We start from the raw sequence: 23,355 nt of genomic DNA, 5'->3' as shown, positions 1-23,355 counted from the left end.
CGGGGTAAGCTGAGCCCAAGCAGACTGGGAAAGCAGACAAGACTCCAGAGTGGGGTGAGAAGGGAGCTGGCCTTGGTGTCCCTTTCCAGCCTCTCTCTTCCCCACCTGTCCCCAAGGCCCAGCCCTGGCATTGCACAACCGTGTGGTCCCTGCAGACTGCCCTGTCCATTTGCTGAGAGGGCTGAGGTGTCACCAAGGGGGAGCCAGGCCTTGTGCCCGCGATGGGCAGGGGACAAGGAGGTTGGGCCGAGAAGAAGGGAGGAGCTTCAGCTCTGCCCAAACCCATGGGGTCGGAGGTCATGAGTGGATAAGTTGAGACCCATGGAAGTTGATTCTGGGCACCCTCCAGCCTGGCCTGAGGGGCCTGGGCGCTAGGCAGAGATGGGACCCCCTCACAGCCTAGAGCTAGGCTGCCCCCTTGGCAGGCTCTCCGGCCTCAGAGGCCCCTTCAGGCTGGGAAACCTGAGGAGATGGGGCAGCTCAGGACAGACTCTAAGAATAGAAGCAACAGGAGGCCTTGGTCTAGGTTGGGAAAAGGGAACTTCCCAGCCAGCCTATGGAGCATCGGAAAAGGAGACGAGGGTCCAGGTCTCAGCCCTGGCCACACCTCACCTCTACATTCTTATGCCCTGCCAAGCAGCACAGGGGATGTTCAGTGCCGGTGGGGCAGGGAAACTGAGGCACAGAGCCGCCTTCCGACTCTGGAGACTTGCTCTGCCTGTCCAGCCACCAGTATCATCCTTGAAAACCACCACGCTTCTCACAAGCGCACAGCTCCAGACCCTACTATTCCAGGGTCCCCTTCCACCCTGGGGACATGTACTTTCCAGAAAGTAGCCTGCCTAGCTCCTCAACGTTGGGCTGGGGAAAGAAGGAGCACTGCCTTTCCCCCAGCCCTGACCTGGAGACTGGGTATGTAGCACAGTAAGGGGCGCAGAAAAGACTCTGGACCAAGGCTGCCTGAGCTCGAACCCCGGCTCCATCCCTTGCTAGCTGTGTGCCCTTGGGCAGGCTACTGCAGCCTCTCGGGGTCTTGATGCCTCATGTGAATGGGGGACAGTGCTCCCCGCCTTGTATCCACAGTTGACAAAGAAACAAATGTATGCATTTGGCTCCTCAGGCATCTGCACGGCCCCGGCGCCTCAGCTCGGGGCACCCTCACTCACAACCTAATCGCCTGCCCTCCCTCCTCCTCCTCCCCGGGGGCCCAGTGGCTCGGGCCCTGGCAGGGGGTGCTGAGGAGCTGACGGAGCCACTGCTGTTGATGGAGCTGGTGCCAGGCCCATGGCGGGCACAGGGCCCAGGCGTACAATGGGGCTGTGTGTGCACCCAGCGTTAGCCCGGAGCAGAGCTGGGCAGGCCGGCATCTGGGGCCAGGCCAGGAATTCATTTCCCTGGAGAGGGCCTCCCCACCCCCTCCCAGGCTGCCCAGCCCCCCCTCACAGTGGGGGGGGGGGTTGTGGGAGGCACCACCCACTCCCCCAGCAAGCCGGGCACTGGAATGGGGACGTGCGCTGGTGGCGGGCACTGGGGAATAGGGACTCCTGAGTCCAGCTGCCAGGCTGGGCCGCTTACTTGTGAGGCATTTGGGACCCATTATGTAATCTGGGGCTGCGGCAAAGGGAAGGTGAAGTCTGCAGAGGCCAGAGGACACCAGAGAGGTCTGCTGCGACCCCTCCTCGCACAGAGGGCCTCACTCCTCCCTCCCCAACTTTCTGAGCCTGGGCCGGTGCCCCAGGAGAGGAGCCGGCTCAGTCCCCGGGGGAATGAGTCACAGGCAGTGGCTGCAGCCAGGATGGCCGGAGCCGGGGAGACGGTGGGCAGGTGGAGCCTCTCCTCACCCCTCCCCGCAGGTCTCCTCTGGCTGGAAAACCACTCGGCTGGTGTGGGGTGGTGACCACGGCGTCCCAGGCTGGGCCTCTGAAGGCCACTTCCTCTGGCGCAGGGGCTTAGCTGTGCCAGGCTTGGGGGCGCACTGCCTTCTAGAGCTGCAGGCATGGACCACGCCCCCGCCCCAAATGCCACTGAGAGGAGGGTCAGACTGCAGGTCTGGGCAGCCCCCTACCCCAGAGTGAGATACAGGGTCTGAGGTGAAGAAGGAGGGGGCCATGGGCCTCTGGTGAGTGGGGGCAAAGGAGGAAGCCAGGCCACCCTATACCTCACGTCGTGGCTAAAGTGGGGAACTGGGGAGGCGCCCCTTTGCATGAATCACTTTCCATTCTCCTCAGAGCCCAGGAAGCTCCCAGCAACAGGAGATAAGTGCCCTTGCTCCCTGGCCGGCTGGATTCACACACCCTTTCACACCCACTCACAAGGACACAAATGTGTCCCTACTGGCGGCCACCCATACTCCAGAGGGTCACACACAAAAGTCATGGTGGCGGCCCCGGCCCAGCGGACATGGTTGGTTACCCACCCTTCCTCTCACACCCACAGCCCCCCACATCCCCACCCCAGCCATGGCCCAGGCACATCGCACCCTGGAGGCCCCAGTTGGAGGCCCCAGTCGGAGCCCCGCAGCATCCCCAGCTTCATCTTGGAACCTGAGGGCCCTGCCTGGTGATGGGGGCTGGCCTTCCCCCGGTGTGCATGTGACCTGCCCTGAGAACAGAGGTCACGACACCGGAGGAGGCCTCCCAAGCCAAGCCCATCATCCTCATTTCACTGATGAACGAACTGAGGCTCAGGCTGAGGAAATGTCTTTGTTCAAGTTTATGAGCGAGGCCGAGCCTGCCCCCAGGGCTGGGGTAGCTTAAGACTGGTCAAGCAAAGCAGACGAAAGGGAAGGGGGAGTGGAGGGCAAGGAGGAAGGGGAAGAGTGGGGATCTGCCACCCTCTCAGAGGTACCGCTGCCCTGGGATGCTGTGCTGGTGCCACTTCATTCATTCCTTTCAAATATTTCTTGAGCATTCACTACAAATGTACCTGCACTGTGGCACGTGCCTTTCTGCCCAATCTCAGCCCTCGCTCCTGCCTATGAGATTTTGCTTGTGGGGCTGAGTATGTCTTCAGGACACCCACGTCCCACAGTCAGCGAGGCCAGGGCATCGCTCAAACCTCTCCCCCAGGAGCAGCCTGGAAGCCCCCTCCCTGCCCCCACGCCCCTTGGGGAGTGCCAGCACCCTCTGGGCAACAGTGCCCACGCACAGGTCACCTCCCAGAGTCACTGCCACGTCGGAGGGCACAGACGTCCGACGACAGGAGCCTGGGAAGTCACCCACCAGAGATTCCCAGGCTGTTTTCAACAGCAGAACCCCATTTTCAGACAAATTTTACCTGGAAACTTGATAGTAAAACATGAGAATGAAGCAGCTTTGTGGGGAGGGGGAAGGGCCAGACCACCTGGCCTCCAACTGGGGGCCTCTCCCCCCACCACCCTGTTCTCCTAGTCCTTCCCTGAGGCACCCCCAGGGGTTCTGAGAAAGGGTCTGAAACCCAGAGTTTTCTCTGGCCTCTTTGTGTTACAGAAGACCATGGGAAGCTATGAGTGTGGATCACATAGCTCACTGAGAGCTAGGACCCCAGCCCCCGCCGTCCAAACCTTCCAGACCCAGGGCACCCTATCTGTCACATGGGAAAGGGACACAGCAAAAAACAAACGAAAGAAAGTCTCATGGATTCAGGTCCTACCGTGTGCCCAGCACTGGGTAAAATGCTCCACGAACATCAAATGCTTTATTTTCCACCATAACTCCATGGCCTACGTAGTATCATCTCTGTCATGAAGGTAAAGAAATGGACGTTCAGAAAAGTTAAGTGAGTGGGTGGGAATGTAAGTTGGTGCAGCCACTATGGAAAACAGTGTAGAAGTTCCTCAGAAAACTAAAAATAGAATTACCATATGATCCAGCCACCCCACTCTTGAGCATGTATCCAGACGAAACCGTAATTCAAAAAGATACACATGCACCCCCAGGTTCAAAGCGGCACTGTTCACAACAGCCAAGACATGGAGACAACCTAAATACCCTGACAGATGAATGGATCAAGAACATGTGGTACATATATGTAATGGAATACTACTCAGCCATAAAAAAGAATAATGCCATTGGCAGCAACATGGATGCAACTAGAGATTATCATACTAAGTGAAATAAATCAGAAAGAAAAAGACAAATACCATATGATATCACTTATATGTGGAATCTAAAATATGGCACAAATGAACCTATCTGCAAAACAGAAACAGACTCACAGACATAGAGAGCAGACTTGTTGGGAGTTTGGGATTAGCAGATGTAAACTATTACATATAGGATGGATAAACAACAAGGTCCTACTGTATAGCACAGGAAACTATTCAACGTCCTGTGATAAACCATAATGGAAAAGAATATAAAAAAAAAAAAGAAGAAAAGAAAGAAAAGTGACTCACCCAAACTGTGAAGGGCAAAGCCCACATTCCAACCCACCTGTGTGCCCTTGAACCCTCGGGGAAGCCTGGCAGAAATCACCCCATCATGATGCCTGTGTACAACCACTCCCTTTGAGCCCCATGCCAAGCTTCACCTCACTCAGAGAACAGCCAAGACGCCTCCTCCCCAACTCAGGGCACACACAGAGCTTCTCACTAGTAACAATAACAATAGCAATAATGACAATACCACCAGCTCCCTACTATACAGCACTTACTAGGTAGGCACTTGGTACATTATTATTTTACTGAATCCTTACAACACTCTACTCCCACCCCAACTTCACAGATGAGGAAACTGAGGCGCAGAGAGGCCGATGACTTGCCCAAGGTCACACAGCTAGGAAGGAGCAAAGCCAGGACTTGAGCCCAGGCAGTCTGGCCCTGGAGCCTGCACACTCACCACTGAGCACCCTCCTTCCCTATAATGTCTGCCGGCTCCTCCCATAGCAGTGGCTGTAACAAGTGCCCCAGCTTGGGGCTTGCCCTCCTGCTCTGAGGAGGCCCTTCTCTTCAGGGGTCAGAGGCCGAGTGAATCCCTGAGGGATGGACGTGGGAAAGCCCACCCGATGAGCACCATCAGCTCATGCTCTCCGGCGGGATGGTAACCCCCAGCCCACCTCCCCACCCCCACCGACAGGCGCTGGAAGGATGAGGTCGTGGGGGAGCCAACAACATTCAAGCACAAATAGGACGCCTACTGCATGCCCAGTTTTAAGCAGTGGCAGGTGCAGGAAGCAGAAGACTCTGCCCTTGCTGTCCTGCCAGAGGCTCTGGTCCCCAGCAATGCCCAAAGGGTCACCCTGCCACCCCCACCCCCTTCAGTACTGTCTGCACCAGATGTTGGCAATGCTTAGAAACAGGATTAAAAATAGTCTCTATAATGAGTCAGTGCTAAGAATAACCTGGGCAAACAGCCCTCGGGGAGAGGACACTGCCAGGGAGGCACCACCACCTCCCACCTCCCAAGCCAGCCTTGCACCCGGAGCCCCCCGCAGCCCGCAGAGAGCCTGGGATATTTATACCCCAGCTGCTGAGTGGACAGAGATGTGGGCACGCCCGCACACGCTCCCTGCCTGAAGGGGCCGGGAGATCAGAGAAGCGGGCAGATTCTGGAGACCACCATGCTCGAGGCGGAGCCGTACTGAGGCACTGAGACACTTGAGTTTCCTTCCCAATTGTGACACCAGCTCCCCACAGGACACTGGGAAACCATGCCCCCGGCTCCCCTCCCCTCCCCTGTGAAACGGGTCCCTAGTGTCAGCCAGACCAGCCCACGTCCTAGGTGACCAGGGGAACTGAGACCAGAGAGGGCCAGCAATATACTAAAGGGCAGACATCAAATGTGGGGAGCAAATCGGAACTTGGGAGTCAGAACCAAGCCAGATCCCACGGCCAGGGGCTCCCACATTTCTTCCATGCTCTTCCCTCATCGCCCCCACCCCGAAATGATCAGAATTGCTAGACTCATGGACATCTGGACATGAATTGAAGATTAACAGAGCACATTCACACAAGGTGTCAGAGCTGAACCCCTCAGTACCTGCAGGTGAGAGACAAGGTGACGAGTATCACTCTACAGTTGAAGAGACCGAGGCTCAGAAAACTGAATTAACTTGCTAGGAGCCCCTCAGCTGGGATGAAGCCTTATTGCCATCTACCAGCCCAGAAGCATCTCCCAGGAGCCCGTATGCCCCTCTTCCAGTGACACCCAGAAGGAACAGGACACCCTCTAACGATGCTGGGAGGCAGAGGGAAGGGGCCAGAAAAAGGTGAGGAGCCTTCAGGAAGGGAGCAGACCACACACGTTGAAGGAGAGCAAGAAGTCGGTGTCCTGCAGAGCACGGGCCATGGAGTCAGAAGCCCTGGACTCTAGTCACAGCTCTGTTAGCGATAACTGCATGATCTGGGAAAATCATTTCCTAGGCTTCACTCTAGGTCTCAGTTTCTCCATCTGGAAAATGGAGCTTTGAACACCAGGCCTTTGAAATATCCTGAAGTATACCATGACCACACACTGGAGGTGCATAAAGAATATTAGCATATCAAAGGCTCTGACAAGTCCTGTAGCAAAGAAATCTTTTTTTTTTTTTTTTTCAACTCTCTCACTCCTGCTTGATCACCAAACCCTTCCACAGAACACTTCTTGAGAAACTCTGGAGTAGATCTGGGGTCAGCACTTCAAATGCCTCCACGGGCCAGCAGGAAACATGAAAGCTTGAAGCAGGCCCAGACAAAATACATCGGGACCTGCAGTTAGCTCCAAGCCCTGAAAAATTCCTGGTAGCTCTGGGGGCTGAAGAGTCTAGCATTTCTGTTCTGTGAAGGCCTCCCCCAGGACCCATCTGGGGTTTTGATCCCATCTGATCCTCAGCGATTCTGTTGAGAAGGGCAGGGAAGGGGTCAGTACCCTGTGTCACACAGCTGAGGAGACTGGGACCCAAGGAGACCAGAGAATGGGCCCCGGGCCACACAATGGTTCCCTGGTACAGACAGGAGAGATGGTGCCCTAAGTACCAAGCACGTGACCTCCATAATCTCATGGAATTCTCACAACAACCCTTTGAGGAGGGCACTGCGGTTATACCCATTTCACAGAGCAAGAAACGAACGCGCAAAGAGGTTCGGGCTTTTGTCCAAGGCTGCACAGCCGGCAAGCGCTACTGTCTGGCTTTCAACCCTGGCAGCCTGAATCCAGAACTCATGCCCTCGGCCCAGCCCTGCCACTCACTAGCCAGCGAGAGAGATTTGACCATTCTGAGCCTCAGTTTCCTCACCTAAAAACGGCATGATAAAAAGACCTGCACGTGAGGTTATTGTGAAGATTCAATTTGCAAATATACTAAAGTGCCTGGCATACAGTAGGTACTCAATATACGTGGCCTCTCATTAAATACCACATCCTCCTGTGGGAGCTCACGCCTGAGCCTCTGGGCTCTGGGTCTGGCAGCCTCAAAGCCACCCACAGCTTCCTGAAAATTGACCTCTGCCCAAAGTCCAAGGACACAGACCCTCCACCTGGCATCACAGGCCTCCAAGCTGGGGCTCCTCGGGTACCCCATGTAGGTGGGGGCTCCGGAGGTTGGGTTTCCCAGACCCAGGCCAAATCTGGGTCTCATCCCCTGGGGCCCGTAATGGGCCACCTCCCCCTCAGAGCCGGGGACATCCCCAGCTCACCATGGGTCACAGGCCTCTCCCCACCCTTGCCCCAGGTCACGGGGTGGGGAGGTGGGGGGGCTCTCCAGCGAGGCAGCTGATATCCTCATGACCTGCCCCAGCCCTCCCAGCCTTAGAGACAACAGTTACAACCCACCCAGAGCTCACCACACTTCCTGTAGACAGCTCATCCCTGTTAGGTCACAAGGTGGGCATCACCACCCAGACGGCTGGCTGCTCAGGGATTTGTATGCCCACTTTAGAGATGAAGAAACGGAGACCCCAACTTAGCCCGGGCAGAGATCTAAGTCATAGAAAGGCTTCTGGCTCCTGGACCAGGGTACAGGGCTGAGCCAGGTCCCAGGCCAGGCCCATCTGAGCCAGCCAGGGCAGCAAAAAGGAGGAGAAGACTCAGGAGACTCCCAGGGGCCAAGGGGAGGAGGGAGAGTATCTGAGCCCTGAGTCCCACCCATCACCGCAGATCCTGCAAGTCTTGGGGTGGGCAGAACATCAGTAAACCTGAGTCCTCCTCTACCCCACCCCACCCCACCCCAGCCAGGGAAAACGTGCACAGCCCTCACCCAGTGCCTTGAGACAACTCTCACCCTCACCTCTGGCCAGGCCTGGCCCCGCAGCCCTCCACAGACAGGGAGCCCCCACTGGGGGGCTCTCTATCTCCAGACCCCAAGTCAAACACTCACCCCAGACATCGCCTCCCCTCACTGTCCCCACCCCATGCATGTCATCACCCAGGAAGCCCTCCCTAACCACCCCCTGCCCTCTGTGTCTGCTGACCCCCACCGGGCCCGCTCACCCAGCCACCTTGCTAAGAATTGGGTCCCAACCCCCCAGTCTGGCTCCCACATGTGGAGCTGGGTCTTACCCTGAGTACGTGCTCCATAAACATCACTGCACGGGAGGGAGATCATCTCTCAGGCAGTGGCCCCAAATATTTTGACCATGACTCACAGAAAAGTATATTTTATTTGACCCAGGACACACACACACACACACACACACACACACACACACGGAGTGCGTGTACACATGCACATGAAACTCCAAAAAAGTTGTACAAAACAACACTTACCAGTACTGTGCAATAATACACTTGGATGTTTCCTATCATTCTTTTCCATTTAATTTATTACTTCCTTTTCATTTCATTTTCATTGAGACCCACTAAGCTGATTTCATGGCCAGATTAGGGTCCAATCAGTTGCCCCGATCCACAGTTCAAAGAATGGCCCTCCAAGGATATCTGCACAGCCCCACTCCCTGCCTGGCACACGACTCCGTGTAACAGGTGCCTAAGAGAGGCATCCATGTGGCGGACACTGACTCCGGCCAGGCCTGTGCTAAGCATTCTATTGTGGGATCTCATTTCATCCTCACGATCATTTTAAGAGGAAGGGACTGGGAGGAGTTTTACATGTGAGGAAACTGAGGCCAGGGTCACAGAGTAAACGGCTTAGGCTGGGGTCAGAGCCAGGGCTGCCTGAATCTGGAGCCACGTTCATGACCATCCTGCCCCGTCCTGCCCCCCAGGTGAGTGGCCTTCAACTCCTCTCGAAAGTCCACCCACGGGCAGGGAGCTCTGCCCAAGGAAGTCCACTCCCCCCCAGTACGAAAAAGCCGTTCCCTATATTAATGTCATTCTTTATATTTGTTGACTATGTTATTGGAAATGGTACAAAGAGAAGACAGGGCTCCTGGCCGGAGCTGACTGGCCGTGAGGCGGGCCCCCACCCCTCTCACAGCACACCCTACTCCCTCCTCTCCACCCGCCCACCTCCAGCCGAACCCAGAGGAGGTCCAGCAGGGCTAAGGCAGACCATTCTGCTGTTCTCCTCACTGACATCACTGTCCTGGTAAGTCACGCGATGCCTCTGTGCCTCCGTGTCCCCATCTGTGAAATGGGGATGATGACAGCGCCCACCTCACAGGGTGAGTGTGAGGGTCCAAGGCGCTGGTACAGGTCAAGCATTTGGCCCAGCATCTGACATGGAGTGAGGCCTGGAAACAGGAGCTCTTATTAGTATCCCCAGGCCCCACTCAAATCCTCGCCATCAGAAATAATCACCGTGAACCTGGTGTTTTGCTGTTTGCACACAAACATGCTCACGTACAGGTAGGACATGAACCTGTACCAGGTGCTGTTCTGAGCACCCCCCGTGAATTAAGTCTTTTAATCCTCAGAATGAACCCACACGGTGGGCACTGTAACTGTCATCTCCATTTTACAGAAGAGGAAACTGAGGCCCCAGGATCACAGAGCTGCAAAAGCGGCAGGGCCAGGACTTGAACCCAGCTGGCCCGGCAGCGTCTGCTCCCAGTCTTGACGTCAGTGCGTATTTCCTGCAGCCTGGCCGCCGGGCTAAGTGCATCACGCCCATTACCTTCTCACCAGAGGCTCAGACGAGCCCGGGAGAGGAGGAGAGGAAGCAGGGAGCGTAGTTACACTGCCCAGGGCTGCACGGCTCCGCAGAGGTGGGACTGGCAGTCTGCTTCTCCTGATTTCACATGCTTTCCACCATCCCATCCTCTCCCCAGCCCCTCCCTTCACCACCTGCTTCCCCAGCCCTGACTCCGCTCAAAAGATACCCACATGCCAGCGCAGCCTGCGGGACCTCATCCCCACTAACTCAGCTCCCCAAAGACATCCCCCCACCCCACCCCCGCCACACGCACGTGCACACATGCCCGCGTAACTGGAGAGGGGAGCGCCCTGGAAGGAGGCTCCCAGGAACGCTCAGCTCTTCGGGGGTCCAGAGCCCAGGGCCGTGCCCCTGGCCCCTGTGCCGGCTCCAGTTTCCTCATTTGCCCCAGGGCTGTTTCTCACCCAGCCCCCCGCACCTTGGCCCGAGAGGAAGTTGCACAATCCCCTGGGAGCTGCAAGTGCGGCTGAGGATTTACTCACAGTGCAGAGGGAACCACACGCCCGGAAGGCCTCTCGCACCACAGCCCTACCCAGCGCAGATGGGCTCCCAGCTCCCATCTCGTGGACCCGGGGCTCCAGGCCACCTACGGGGTCCCTCCCTACTCCAGACTGAGCCAATGACAGCCCCACTGCCCACAGAGCCACACAGGGCCCCAGGCCAAGCTGCCCCTGCACCGAGATGGAGAGGCACAGAGGGGCAAGAATTTGCAGGACTCCTACTAGGTCCCGGGCGGGCCAGACCCTAACCCACACATCCTCCCTGTCCCTCCTGGAGGTGTGTGCCCCCTTAGCCAGAAGCCCCACGGTTCACCACTTTCCTGACTGACCCCACACCTGTGACCTCAGCCTTTGGCCTTCCCAGGGCCTCCAGACACCCAATTCACACTCTCACTCTGGCCCACCTTGAAATGGGCCCTGAGACCCAGCACAGCCCTGTGAAGCTCTGGGGAGATCTGAGCCACCATACGATTCTCGCTTGTAGGAAAATGCTCTTGCTACACTTGAGATTTCAGAGGTTCCTCAGCCCCCGAAGCACTTCTCTAACAGCCTGAGACACTTGACATTTCGCTAGTGTTTCTTTCTGGTGGCTAAGGGACTCCCATCTCTGGTAGTTAGATACTGCTTGTCAAGAAAGGCAGGCAGTCACTGAGCTGTCGTTAGTCATCTACACCTCAGGGTGGATGAGTTTACTAGGCCCTTTCACGAGAGTATGTCTCAGGAAGGGATAGTGTAGTGGCGGGGAGACTAGGCACGCCAAGGCTCCTGAAGACGCATGGGGTGAGGTGAGCCTCAGAATGGGGAGGTCAAAGAGGCCCAGAGAGCTCTGACCCAGACTCTGACCCAATCCTGGGCCCTCCCTGAGATAGCAAACTCCAGAAGGACACAAAGCTTGGCCTGGGTGTACAAAGCCCCTAAGGATGACCTCTGGCTCCCACGCTTCACCACCAGACTTGAAATGGGGCCTCAGGTAAGGAGTATGATAAGCACCTCTTATCACCCCAGACAACCTTGGACTCCCATCCAGCTGAGGACAAAGTCAGAAATGGTTTTTCCTGGGCCCCAGGGCTCCCCAGAGAGCCCCTCATTTCTGCAGCCCTCATCAAAAGGCAGGGGCCCTCAGGGCAGTTCCCCCACAGCCCTCTGAGACCTGGAGTAGCAGGAGGCTCACGGCCATCACCTGATGCCTCCAGCTCACCGGATGGACAGGGAGCACAGTCGAGGGGAAGGGCCGGCGCTGAAAACCCCCCACCCCCTGGACACAATGGCCATGGGCCCCTTTGCCGGGATGCTTCCCAAGATGCCTACACAGCCACCCTCTCCCCAGTCCTGACAACAACCTATGAAGGGGAGGGGGCAGCAACACTTGCCACCGTCCTTTTTAGATGAGGACACTGAGGCTCAAAGCATTTAGTCACTTCCCTAGGGCCACACAGCGAGGTCATGGCAAATCTCAGGTTCCTGGATCCTTCCCTAGAACAGAGTTTCTCAACCTCAATACGACTGACACTTGGGGCCTGATAACTCTGTTGCCGGGCTGTTCTGAGCATTTTAGACCCTTTAGCAGCATCTCTGGCCTCTACCCACTAGATGCCAGTAGCATTCCCTGAGTTGTGACAACCAAAAACGTCATCAGACATTGCCAAATGTCCCCTGGGAGACAAAGAGAACTACTGCCCTAAAAGGACCTGAAAGCCGGGCACCTGCCAATTCTAAATTGAAGGGTATCTGCTGGAGCCCTAGATGTGCCAGGCAGGAGGGCCTGAAGGTGCTGGTAAGTACCCTGTCGGCTCAGTACCCTCTGGGCAGAGCTGCCTCATTGGCAGCCAGTGCCACTTGGGACTCTCGTCCCAAGACCACCTACCCCCCGCCAACCTATAAACCAGCCCCCTCCCTGGCATTCAATATTTCAGTGGTCTTTCAATTATCTTGATCACTCACCCCTGTGAGTAAAAAATTTTGAGCACCCCCAATATTAGTTCCTTTTCTCAGGAATTGCTTATGAATACCAGTGTATTAATATATCATGCATGTGAGCAAACACACACAAAAATAGATCTATAAAAAAGGTGAGAAGGGAAATATAAATTACACCCATGATGAGATACTGTTACACGCTCACCAGTGGGACAGAACTGAAACAGTCTACCAATACCAAGTGTTAGTGAGGATACAGAGCGATAGGAACTCTTAGGTGTCACCAGTGAGGAGTAAATTGGTGCAACCACTTAACACAGTATTTACTAAAGTTGAAATACGCATTGCATACCCTGTGCTCTAGCAATTCCGTTCCGGGTTATATGGACTCGGGAGAAGTGTATGCACCAGTGTACCAAGAAGCAAATTCCAGGGTGTTCTTACAGCATTGTTCACAGTAGCCAGAAAAGGAAAGCAACCCAAAAGTCCATGAGTGGCGGGATGGATACAGATATGGTAACAAGTTCCTACAGTGGATACTATACAGCAGTGAAAATGAACACACCACAGCTACACACAACAATGGTGGACGGATCTCACAACGTGACAAAAGAACATGTTCAGTGTCATTCCAGCTCTAGAAACTCAAAACCAGGCAAAACTAAACTCTCTTGCTAAAGGATGCAGGTACAGTGGTTACGTGATAAAGGAAAGCAAGGAACTGATGATTATCTTGAAAGTCACAATAGTGGTTTGCTCTGGGGGAGGGGCTTATGACCAAGGTGGGGCACACAAGCTGATTTCAGAATGCAGATTACATTCTGTTTCTTCATCTGGGTGGTGGTAACCTGGGTGTTCACTTTTTTTTGTTTGTTTGTTTGCGGTACGAGGGCCTCTCACTGTGGTGGCCTCTCCCGTTGCGGAGCACAGGCTCCGGACGCTCAGGCTCAGCGGCCATGGTTCACAGGCCCAGCCGCTCCGCGGCATGTGGGATCTTCCCGGACCGGGGCACGAACCCCTGTCCCCTGCATCGGCAGGCGGACTCTCAACCACTACGCCACCAGGGAAGCCCGGGTGTTCACTTTTATAATTATTTATTACATTATCCATTTAGGTTTATGCTCCTTTTGGCAATTATGCTATATTTCACCATAAAAGGAGGGACAAAACGATGAGATAGAAGTACATAGAAATAGAAGTTCTAATATTTTCTTCTCACACCTGGCTTTGAAAACCATTATGATTAGGCCAAACCTACTGGATGAAAAGCTATAGTTAGTCACAGGTCTGGAGGAGCCAGTGACACCCAGGGCTGTCTGTAGAGGGGCTCCTCCAGCTGGCCCAGACTATGGGCTGCCCCTCAGCCCACAGGACCAGGCCCTTTCATCTCCCACCCACCCCGGGGCATCCCAGCCACCACATGCCCCTGGTGGCCACGGGCAGGGGGTTGCATGATGCTGGGCTCCCTCGCACCCACCTCACCCTGCCCTGGGCCATTCCTCTGGGTCCCCGACAGCGGAGCTCAGAGGTCCACACTGGGAAGGCCCTAGGGGAGCAGGGCGGGCCTCACACACCCTCTAAATACACCAAAAGAAGGAGGGAGGCAGAAAAATGAAATGAAGAAGATGAAGCAGGACAGGGAGACACACCCGCATCTAGGCCTGATGTTCCAGATGCCGTGGAACTAGATGAAGGGTCAGAGGGATAGGGATGTGGGGGCAAAGGAAAGAGGGGGGAAGAGAGGGATGCTGGAGGTGGGGTGGGGGAGCAGAGGCACTACTCCGGTTCCAAGCCCAAGTCTTGGGGCTCAGCAACAGGTGTGCCCAAAGAGGCCTGAGCTGTTGCACCCAATTTAGCACCGTGTGCCCCAGGGCCCAGGGCTTCAAATGACAGGCGGGTAGCTCAGGAGCCAGCAGCCTCCCTGTGGCCTCACCTCTCACTCAGCAGCCTCTAGGCCTCTGGGAAGAAAGGACCCTGTCCAGGAAGGAAGGCTCCTGGGCCTGCCTGCAGAGGTGACCCTCGGGTGGGAGGACCCAGGGATCAAGAGAGCCACCCCTTCTGGAGCTCAAGGGGTGAGAAGGGCTGAGCCAAGGTCTCAGTGCTGGCATGAGCCCTTCTGTAAAAACTTTCTCTGGACCAAGGAAGAATGCCCTTCGGGGGGGAGGGATAAATTGGGAGATTGGGATTGACATATACACACTACTATATATAAAATAGATAACTAATAAGAACCTACAGTATAGCACAGGGAACTCTACTCAATACTCTGTAATGACCTAGATGGGAATGGAATCTAAAAAAAGAGTGGATATGTGGATATGTATAAACTGATTCACTTTGCTGTACACCTGAAACTAACACAACATTGTAAATCAACTATACTCCAATAAAAATTAATTTTAAAAAAAAAGGAAGAATGCTCTTCAGACCAAAGGGCCAGGCGTCGACACATTTGTGGTCATTTAGTCCACGGCTCTGTACTGTCTCACATCATTGCCTTTCACTGTCGTCTGCAGTTACTGAAATTCCCCACCAGGCTATCAGTTTTGGGAGAGGAGCCGTGTCTTTATTCCCACCCACCCTGCTTGGCCGGCACAGTGCCAGGCCCCCACTCAGTCCGTGCCTGCTGACCCCAATGGATGCTGGAGCGGGTCCCCCGCACTCCCTGGATCCCGGTCCCCTCCTCTCGACAACACAGGGGCTGCGCCAGCCGGCCTCTGAGGCCCACAGCCCTGCAGCGCCAATCAGCCCATGGCAAAGCCAGATGGTGCCTCGCTGGCAGGGGCAGCTGAGAGCACACCTGGCCAGGGCAGGGAGGGGACAGAGGCGGCAGGGGGTGGACAGGATAGTGTGTCACCTCCTGGCCACACTGCACCCCTCAGGGATGTAAGAGCTGGGGCAGGTGCTGTCCCCAAACCAATTGTAAACAAGGCAGAGAACAGGCTGTGATTTCCCTAGGCAAACAGGAGAAAACAAACCGGAGCCCCACCCCACAGACCCACTGGTAGAACTGGGGTGGGGGGGTAGGGGGCAGGGCTGCTGCTGCAAACTCTCCGCAGGGACGGACAGGCTGTGAGCCCCATGCTAGAGCCAGGCTGGGCCTGGATCACTGTGGGCAGAGGCGGGGAGCTCCTCCTTGTACAAGTCCCTGGGAACCAGTCCCTGGGTCTTAAATGGCGATGTTCCTGCAGGGCAGAGACCACGGGTAAAGCATTTGTGTGTCCTCGTTTCTGAGCACACGACCGGGGCCCGATTCACGCTCGCTCACTCACTTCATAAAGCTGTACTGAGCGCGCATTACACACCAGCCTCTCTCCAGGCACTGGCGATACTGCATCCTACAAGACAGACCCCACCCCTGTGCTCAGAGTGTGACCTTGGAGCAGTCCATTCATCTGCAGATTGATGGGCTCCGACTCCAGCTCCTCTCACCACCCCCCTGCAGGGCTGGAGGGCCTACCATCACCTCTTCTCACCTCCCAGAAGGCTTCCCTGAAACTTCCCCAGCTTCCAAGGAAGACTCCACCCACACAGGCCTCCCAGTGAACCCCCACTGTCATCCGGCTATCTGCTGCCCTCAAGGCCCAGGACCCCCTAGAAGATGATGGACACATCCCTACTCCGAACAATGACCCCCACCCACCATTCCGAGTCTCCAGGCCGGGTGAAGAAAGAAAAAGGAAATGGCTATTTCTTTTTTTTTTTTTTTTTTTTTTTTTTTGCGGTACGCGGGCCTCTCACTGTTGTGGCCTCTCCCGTCACGGAGCACAGGCTCCGGACGCGCAGGCTCAGTGGCCATGGCTCACGGGCCCAGCCGCTCCGCGGCATGTGGGATCTTCCTGGACCGGGGCACGAACCTGTGTCCCCTGCATCGGCAGGCGGACTCTCAAGCACTGCGCCACCAGGGAAGCCCGGAAATGTCTATTTCTTGCATGTGTATTATCATTTTTATTATTAACCAAAAAATGCAATTCAAACAGTGATCAAACACCCTCCACAGGGCGGGAAAGTAAAATAACATGATGGGTCTTTCTACAGCCTTATTTTGGGCTGCTTTGGACACCTCCACCCCGGTGCCAGCAATGCCACCCTGGCTCCAAGCACTTTTACGGGAGCTTCAGACCCCACCGCCCCCATGTCCCGATGACTCTTGGGGCTGGTGCTGTCCACCTCACCCTGCCTTAAGCAGTAACTATTTCCTGAGCACCTGTCCTGAATGGTGGGGCTAAGACTGGACACTGGTCAATTTAATGGGAGGTGAGGGCAGAAAGTCAGGATGGGGGAGGGAGGGCTGACCATACCAGAGACTAGGGGTCACCAAATGGTCTCAGAGTGGTTCCTACCCCTGGGGACCTGGATTCGAAAAGGAGACAGGCCTAAGAGACCCAAAGCAATCAGAGACCCAGGAAACAGATAGCTCTGGCCTGGGTAGCTGCAAAACAGTAGGTTATCAAAGTGGGGTCCCAGGACCAGAAGCATTAGCATTGCCAGCAAACGTGTCAGAATTGCAAATTCTAGACCTATTGGAATTTGCAGACCTTCTCAATTAGAAACCCTGAGAGTGGGGCCTGGTAATCTGTTTTAACAATCCTGCAGTTGATCCTGATGCCCACTCAAATTTGAGAACCACTGTCCTAGAGACAGGGCTTTAGAATCATCAGACAAAATTTTCTTTTTTCTTTTTTTTTAATATTGATGCCTAAGCCCCTCCCTGAAGACTCAGATGCAACAGTTTTTTTTAAAAGAGCTCCCCAGGGCATCACAACATCCAGCTGGAGCTGCAGACGGAGCAGCCCCCTGGCCTCCTGGAAGGGTGTGCCTTTATGGACAGAGGCTTTGCCTATAGGGAGGGGAGTAGGGGAGGGGTTGCCAGGAGAAGGGACCAGCATGAACAAGGGCTGGGACGAGGGAATATGGACCACGGGTTTTTCGATGGTCTGTTGGAATTCCTGGATTAATCCCATGGCATCACATTTGATTCTGGGACCCCGCTGTGTGGATAGAAGACAAGAAGGTGGCCTGGACCCAAGGAAGCTGGACAAGGGTAGGGATGACCAGACCTAATTTCTCTTCCTCCTCATGCCCACACTTAAGAGACAGGAAAGAAAACTGGTGATGACTCTGCCTCTTGCTTCTGCCCCTCTCGGCTGCCCTCTGCTCTCACCCACTGCCCCCACTGCCCCATAGCCAGCAAAGCACTTCCTGTGGGCACGGTAAGTTCCACATCCTGCCTTATGGCTGAGATTTTATCTCTACTTTTAGTGGCATTGCAGACAAGGAGATCTGTATCTCTGGTCAGAGTGCAGGAGGGCCAGGCAGCAGGAGGGCAGGGGAAGGGCCTCTGGTCAGGAGTGAGTAGTAAGTGACCAGGCCAGATGCTATCCTAGGAGTCCCAAGGGGCAGGGCAGGGCAGGGGAGGTAGAGATGCTGCAGGCATGGCCAAATCTGCTACCTTGTTAATTGTGGAGACCGAGCAGGGTGTGGTACAACAGGGAGTGGTGGGGACTGTGGCCATGGAGTCTGCAAAGCCCCATATAAGGCATTTTGCTCGAGGCTGCTAGACCCAAGGGAGAGGCCTGTTTGCAACCCACAGGTCTTTATTTCTCCCCTAGAGCTCTCTATGCCTCTGTTTCCTCACCTGGAAATGAGAAATAAAGACATTATAGAAGTTAATTATGATAATTAACATTTTTTGAGCACGGCACTGTTCTAGGTCCTGTACATGCAGCAAGCACCAACACACTTAGCCCTCCCTACAGCACTATTAGGTAGGTGCTACTATACTCCTCGATTTCTAGGTGTGGAAACAGAGACACAGTGCAGTTTAGCAGCTTGCCCAGGGTCACACAGCTGGTAAGTGGCAGAGCTGGGATTGCAAGCCAGGCAGCCTGGCCCTGGAGCTCATGCTCTAGGGTACACTTAGCCCAGCGCTCAATACATGGTAGCTACGGCCCTGTCCCAAGAAAAACTGGCTGGTCGCTCCACGGGGCCAGGCTTTAGCGAAAGCTCTATTGAGTGGACTTGGGCAGCCCCTCCCCCCTCCCCTGCACCCCATACCCAGCCCTTTCTGAAGCCTCTCCTGCCTTGGTGCCTTTGCGGAAGATTGATAGAACGCTCGCACTGGAGGGGACTCCACAGATGATCTAGGTTCACAGATACGGAAACCGAGGCTGAGAGAGGCAGGGACCGGCCATGGATACACAGAGGGAGAAAATTTGGGCCACCTCTGCAGTCTACCACACTAATAAAGAGAAATGGGCAGGATGGAGGAGAGGGTTGAATAAGCGTGGGAATGGGTGCTAAAATGTGAGGCAGGTCCCAGGTCACGTCAAGGTATATTTTATACAATATCACTATAGGTATTTTGTGATACCACACGGCCTGTCAGCGCGGGGTCTCCTGGGTTCTTCTCACGACTCCCTACTGTCCCCTTCTCACCCAATAGCCGCCCGGCCTTTTCTCCACATCTGATAAAACAAGTGCCTACTAAGGGCTTCACTGTAAGGGAACGTTTGAGGTATCCAAGGAGACCCAGGAAGCCTTGTCTGAACCCATCTCTTCCCCGGGCCAGGCAGGAGAGTTCTTGCCAGGGGTCCTTCGTCACCTGTGTCAGCAGCTCAGAAGAGCGGAGACAGGTATGTCCTGGGGCAGGGGCTTCAACAAGTCCCACTCCTGCTCAGAGCAGGAGACCCGGGAGGGGGAAAAGAAGGTTCCTGCACCACGACACACCCTGCCTTTTAAGACAGAACTCCTGGGAAACCCTGAAGTGGTCTTCTGCAGGGATTGAGAACATGGATTTCGGACTCAGTTGGGCCTGGGTTAGAATCCCTACCACTTCCAGGCTATGTGACTTCCGGCAACCTGCTTAACTTCTCTGAATCAGTATAATGAAAATAATAAGTCCTACCTCATTCTGAAAAGTAAATATACAATAAATGTTGACAACTATTATTGTAACTAAATTTTATTACAATATTGTTCTATTATAGCATAAAGAGAATAGATGCATATTCTATTAATGTTAAGTTATCGTTACACTCTCATAGACATGCATATACACAATTCATCTATATACATGTATGTAGATACCTATAACCTCATAACCACACACACAAACTCCCATCAATCACATACTCCCCACACTGACATACAGAGCAGCACCCTGGACTCACCACGTACCAGGCACCTGACTCCTTACAGCAGCCTGTGAAGTTTGTACATTTTTATCTCCCTCTTTTCAGATGAGGTTACATATATTATACGCAAAAACACCCACTGTATCCTGGGATGTGGACACTTCTGGCAGCTCTGGGAACTCTGAACTCCCTCCCTCTGTATCAGAGGAGGCCAACCCAATTTCCACTGTCATCTCCAGGGCAGCCCCAAGCTGGGCCCCAAGTGCTGACTGCCCTCCATCCCTAGGACAAAGGCCCAACCTGGCTTTCATGCCAGCTGCGGTTGGGGAAACCCCTGCTGCCTGCAGAAACCAAGTTGACTTTGAAAAGGAAGAGACAGAAGCCAGGGGGTGGCTAGGCCACTCCCTGTGGGGCAGGTGCTAAGTAACTCTACAAACCCTGCCTAATGATGCAATTACAGCCATAAACAGAGCCCCGGGAGGGATCCAGGCCAGAAGCCAGACCCTCAAAGGGCAGCCAGGCCTGAGAGGTGGGAAGCCCCTCCCACCTGCTTTCCAGCCGAGAGGCTGAAAGGGAGGCCTCACTGGCCATGGAGGTGAGCACTGGGTACTCCCATCATCCCAGAACCCTGGATGGGCTCCTGCCTGCCCTGGCCCACCCTCCTACCCACCACTGACTATGAGTTACCAGGCCATCAGCCCACAGAAGCCCAGGGGCTCTCCCTGGATTGAGTGCTCACCTGAGATGTCCTCAATCCCTGCACCCCTTCCATGGGACACAGAACCAGGAGACCTGGGTTCCCAGTTGTCTGCACCTCACAGAGCTAGGCTGAGGACAAAATAGCACTGCAGCTGTAACAGGCCTTGTAAACTGTAAGCAACACTGGCTGCTCTCCCGCACAAGCAGAGCACAGAGTCACCCTAAACAGCCCTTCATTAACACTCTCTGGTTCCCGACTCACATCTAGAAGCCAGGAGGCAGGCAGAATGAAGGGGTCCAAGTAAATTCCACGGCTGGGGAAACTGAGGCGTGGTACAAGCACACCTCAGACTACCAGGCAGGGCTCCCAAGGCAGCCAGCCCTTCCCCTCTCCAGCCTCTTCTGGCCTGGCTGTCTCTCTCCCAGACTGCGATCCCCCTGAAGGCAGGGCCTGGGGGCCATCTCTCAGGCTGGGAAAAGTGAAGGCCTCAGAGGGCACAAGCCAAGGAACCAAGAACTGCGATCTGATCTGAGGGCACCCACATCTGGCAGCCTTGGAGGACACCAGAGACCGGCCCCCTACCTTCCCCTCCACCGCCAGTTGCCCAAGAGTGCCAGGTCTTGGGCCGGTGGAATCTCAGCTCGCAGGGTCCTGAGCCCACATCCCAGAGGTGTCACTGGGGATCTGAACCGGCCTGTCCCCTTCCCTGCTCACCCAAGCACCCCTCTCTCAGGGTGGGGGGTGGGGTCTGGGCGGCAATTAACTGACACTTCCCCAGAGAACACTAAGCCAAAGAACTAAAGTTTAGTCCAGAAACTGTTCGCGCAGAACCATCCCCAGAACAGACGGGCGGCAGGAGTGGACGGGGCATCTGAGAAGGCCCCCGCGGTGAGGGGCTGGCCTGGAATGAGGAGGGGGTGGGGGAGCCCTGGGCAATGCGGGCGCTCGCGCAGACGAGCCCCGCCCCAGGCGCCCTCTCCCCCTCCCTCCCTTCCTCCCTCCCCCTGGGCGCTGGGCCGGGGCGCGCCGGGCGGCTTCAGCGCGAACCTGCTCGCGCAACCCTGAGCAGCTCGGGGCAGCGGTGCGTGAAGCCAGAACCCCCGGCGGGAGGGGGCCGAGGGGCGGGGGAGCCGAGCTAGCATCAGCCCGCTCCCTTCGAGAAGGCGAGCGCACTCGCTGCGGCCGAATAGCTGATCGGGGTACCGGGAGGAGGGGAGAAGAAGGAGCGCTGACTCGGGGGCGGGACAGCCTGAGGTTGGGCGGTGCGGACTCAGGGAATCGGGGGGAAGGGGGTGTGTTTTCCGGGATTCGGGACCGAGAAGAAGGGGGATACTCAGGGGGCGGGGAGACGGCTGGGAGCTCCAGGGAAGGTAGAAAGAGGGGCGTGCAGTGGGTGAGCTCTGGGGTTGGGGTTCACTAAGGTCGTGGAATAATGCAAGGGGGAGAAAAAGACTGCGTTCAGGGATACCGGGGGACTCTGGCAGAGGCGGCTTCTTCAAGAGGCCGAGGGGGAGGAAGGGACGGGAAGGGAGGGAGGGATGGTACTTCCACCCCCCCCCCCCTCAGCTTCCAGCAGCCCGGCCCCCGGGGCGTGGCGCCGCTCCGGCCCTCCCATTCCCCCGGACCATCCAGGCAGGGCCTGGCCCGGCCGCACTCGGCCCCCGCACACCTCCCCTACCTCCGGCGCCCTCCCCCGTGCAACCCACCCCAGCCGCGTCCGGTGGAGAAGAAGTGGGCGCCGGGCCCACACGCCCTCAAACTTCTTGCAAGTTCACTCCCACGTCTCCCGCCCCTTCGACTCCCAGCTCCCGGGCCGGGAAGGCCCGTGCCCGCCACGGCCCCTCCCGCCTGGTTACATAAGGTCGCAGGGAAGCCGCCCCCCGGCCCTGGCCTGAAGGGAGGGGCTGAAGGGGCTCCCAGGCTCCGCGGGCAGCGCCGCCCCGGCCATGCGCCGGGCGTCCCGGGCTAGACAGACAGCGGGGCGGGTGGCAGCGCGGCGCACACGGTCTCGCTCCCCTTTCCAGTCGACACCCCCACCCACCCACCTGTCTCCCGGACCCACTGGATCGGAGCAGGGGAGCGTGGGTCGGGGGTTCCGGGCCCTCCGCGCACCCCTTGCCCCCCAGCGCTGCTCACCTAACTATGAAGGTCAATCCGTCCGCCGCCCGCGCCCCGCGGCTCCGGCAACTTGTCCCAAGTTCAGGTGTCCGGCCCGAGAGCTGTGCCGGCCACCCCCTCCCGGGCTCCTCAGGCTCCGCGCCACCAGGGAGGCCCGCCCCCGTCCGCCCTTCCTTCTGCCGTCGGCGCCGCCGCCGCTCCCTACGTCCAGCCGGCGGCCGCCGCCTCCGCTGTCACCGAGCCCCGCGCCCGGCGCCGGGGCTCCTGCTGTCACTCCGCACCCACTTCCCGCCGCGCCCGGCAGAGGGCAGCACCCTACCCCGCGGCCCCGCCCCGCCCGACTCCGCCCCACGTCGGCCTGCCATGGAGCCCGCTGGGAAGCGTAGTCCTCCCTGCAGCTCGGCTAGGCACGCCGGGATTTGTAGTCCCGCTCTGTGAGTTCAGGCCTGTACAGGGACTTGGCGTTTAATTTGGAAACTTCGTTCCACTTCGTTTCTACCCCTTTTGCAAGTTTTCTCTTTTCAATAAGTGATGTCCGAACCACACAGATCACCACAATACACCCTGTGGCCTATCTGACCCCAAGGAGAGGCTTGCAGCGGGCTGGCTTTCCTGGAGTCTAGGAAAAATGTAGGGTCCCAGATGGTGTGCTGTTGCCATAGAAACCCCTCTGTGTCAAACCTCAGTTTCCCTCCTGGTTTGGAGTGGGGTACCAGACCTGGATCTTGAGCATAAGGGACAAGGTTGGTCAGCATGGTAAAGGAAATATGACTATAAAATAGAGCCCACCTCCCCTCTAATTGTGAGTTCCCCATTTATATATACCCCCGCCCCACCTAGACCTCATCAGCCTGAGCTTGCAGGTACTCCCCACTGCCATGTTGCTGGACAGAAATTTCCTGACCTCTTTCGTGTCACCTTCCCGTGCTGGAAGTTACAGGGTGCTGAGCTATCATTCTTTGCCTTTTCCTCCTCC

General features: G+C 56.2%; 1 protein-coding gene across 2 annotated transcripts in view; it reads right to left on the bottom strand.

The window, feature by feature from the left end:
- The window catches only part of TFEB (transcription factor EB), a 48,190-nt gene extending 25,550 nt beyond the window's left edge, over positions 1-22,640 (bottom strand). The window contains exon 1 of one of the 2 annotated variants that reach the window (XM_029242321.1): positions 22,398-22,640. The gene's annotated coding sequence lies outside the window, so the exon portion shown is untranslated. The remainder of the gene's footprint in view (positions 1-22,397) is intronic. The other variant, XM_029242327.1, reaches the window with a different exon arrangement.
- Between the last annotated feature and the right edge of the window lie 715 nt (positions 22,641-23,355).

This window comes from Monodon monoceros, unplaced genomic scaffold (assembly GCF_005190385.1).
Source record: "Monodon monoceros isolate NGI ecotype Baffin Bay Population unplaced genomic scaffold, NGI_Narwhal_1 Super_Scaffold_3, whole genome shotgun sequence".
Lineage (NCBI taxonomy): Eukaryota > Metazoa > Chordata > Mammalia > Artiodactyla > Monodontidae > Monodon > Monodon monoceros.
Note: the sequence above shows the minus strand (reverse complement) of the source record. Positions and strands in the feature narration are given on the sequence as shown.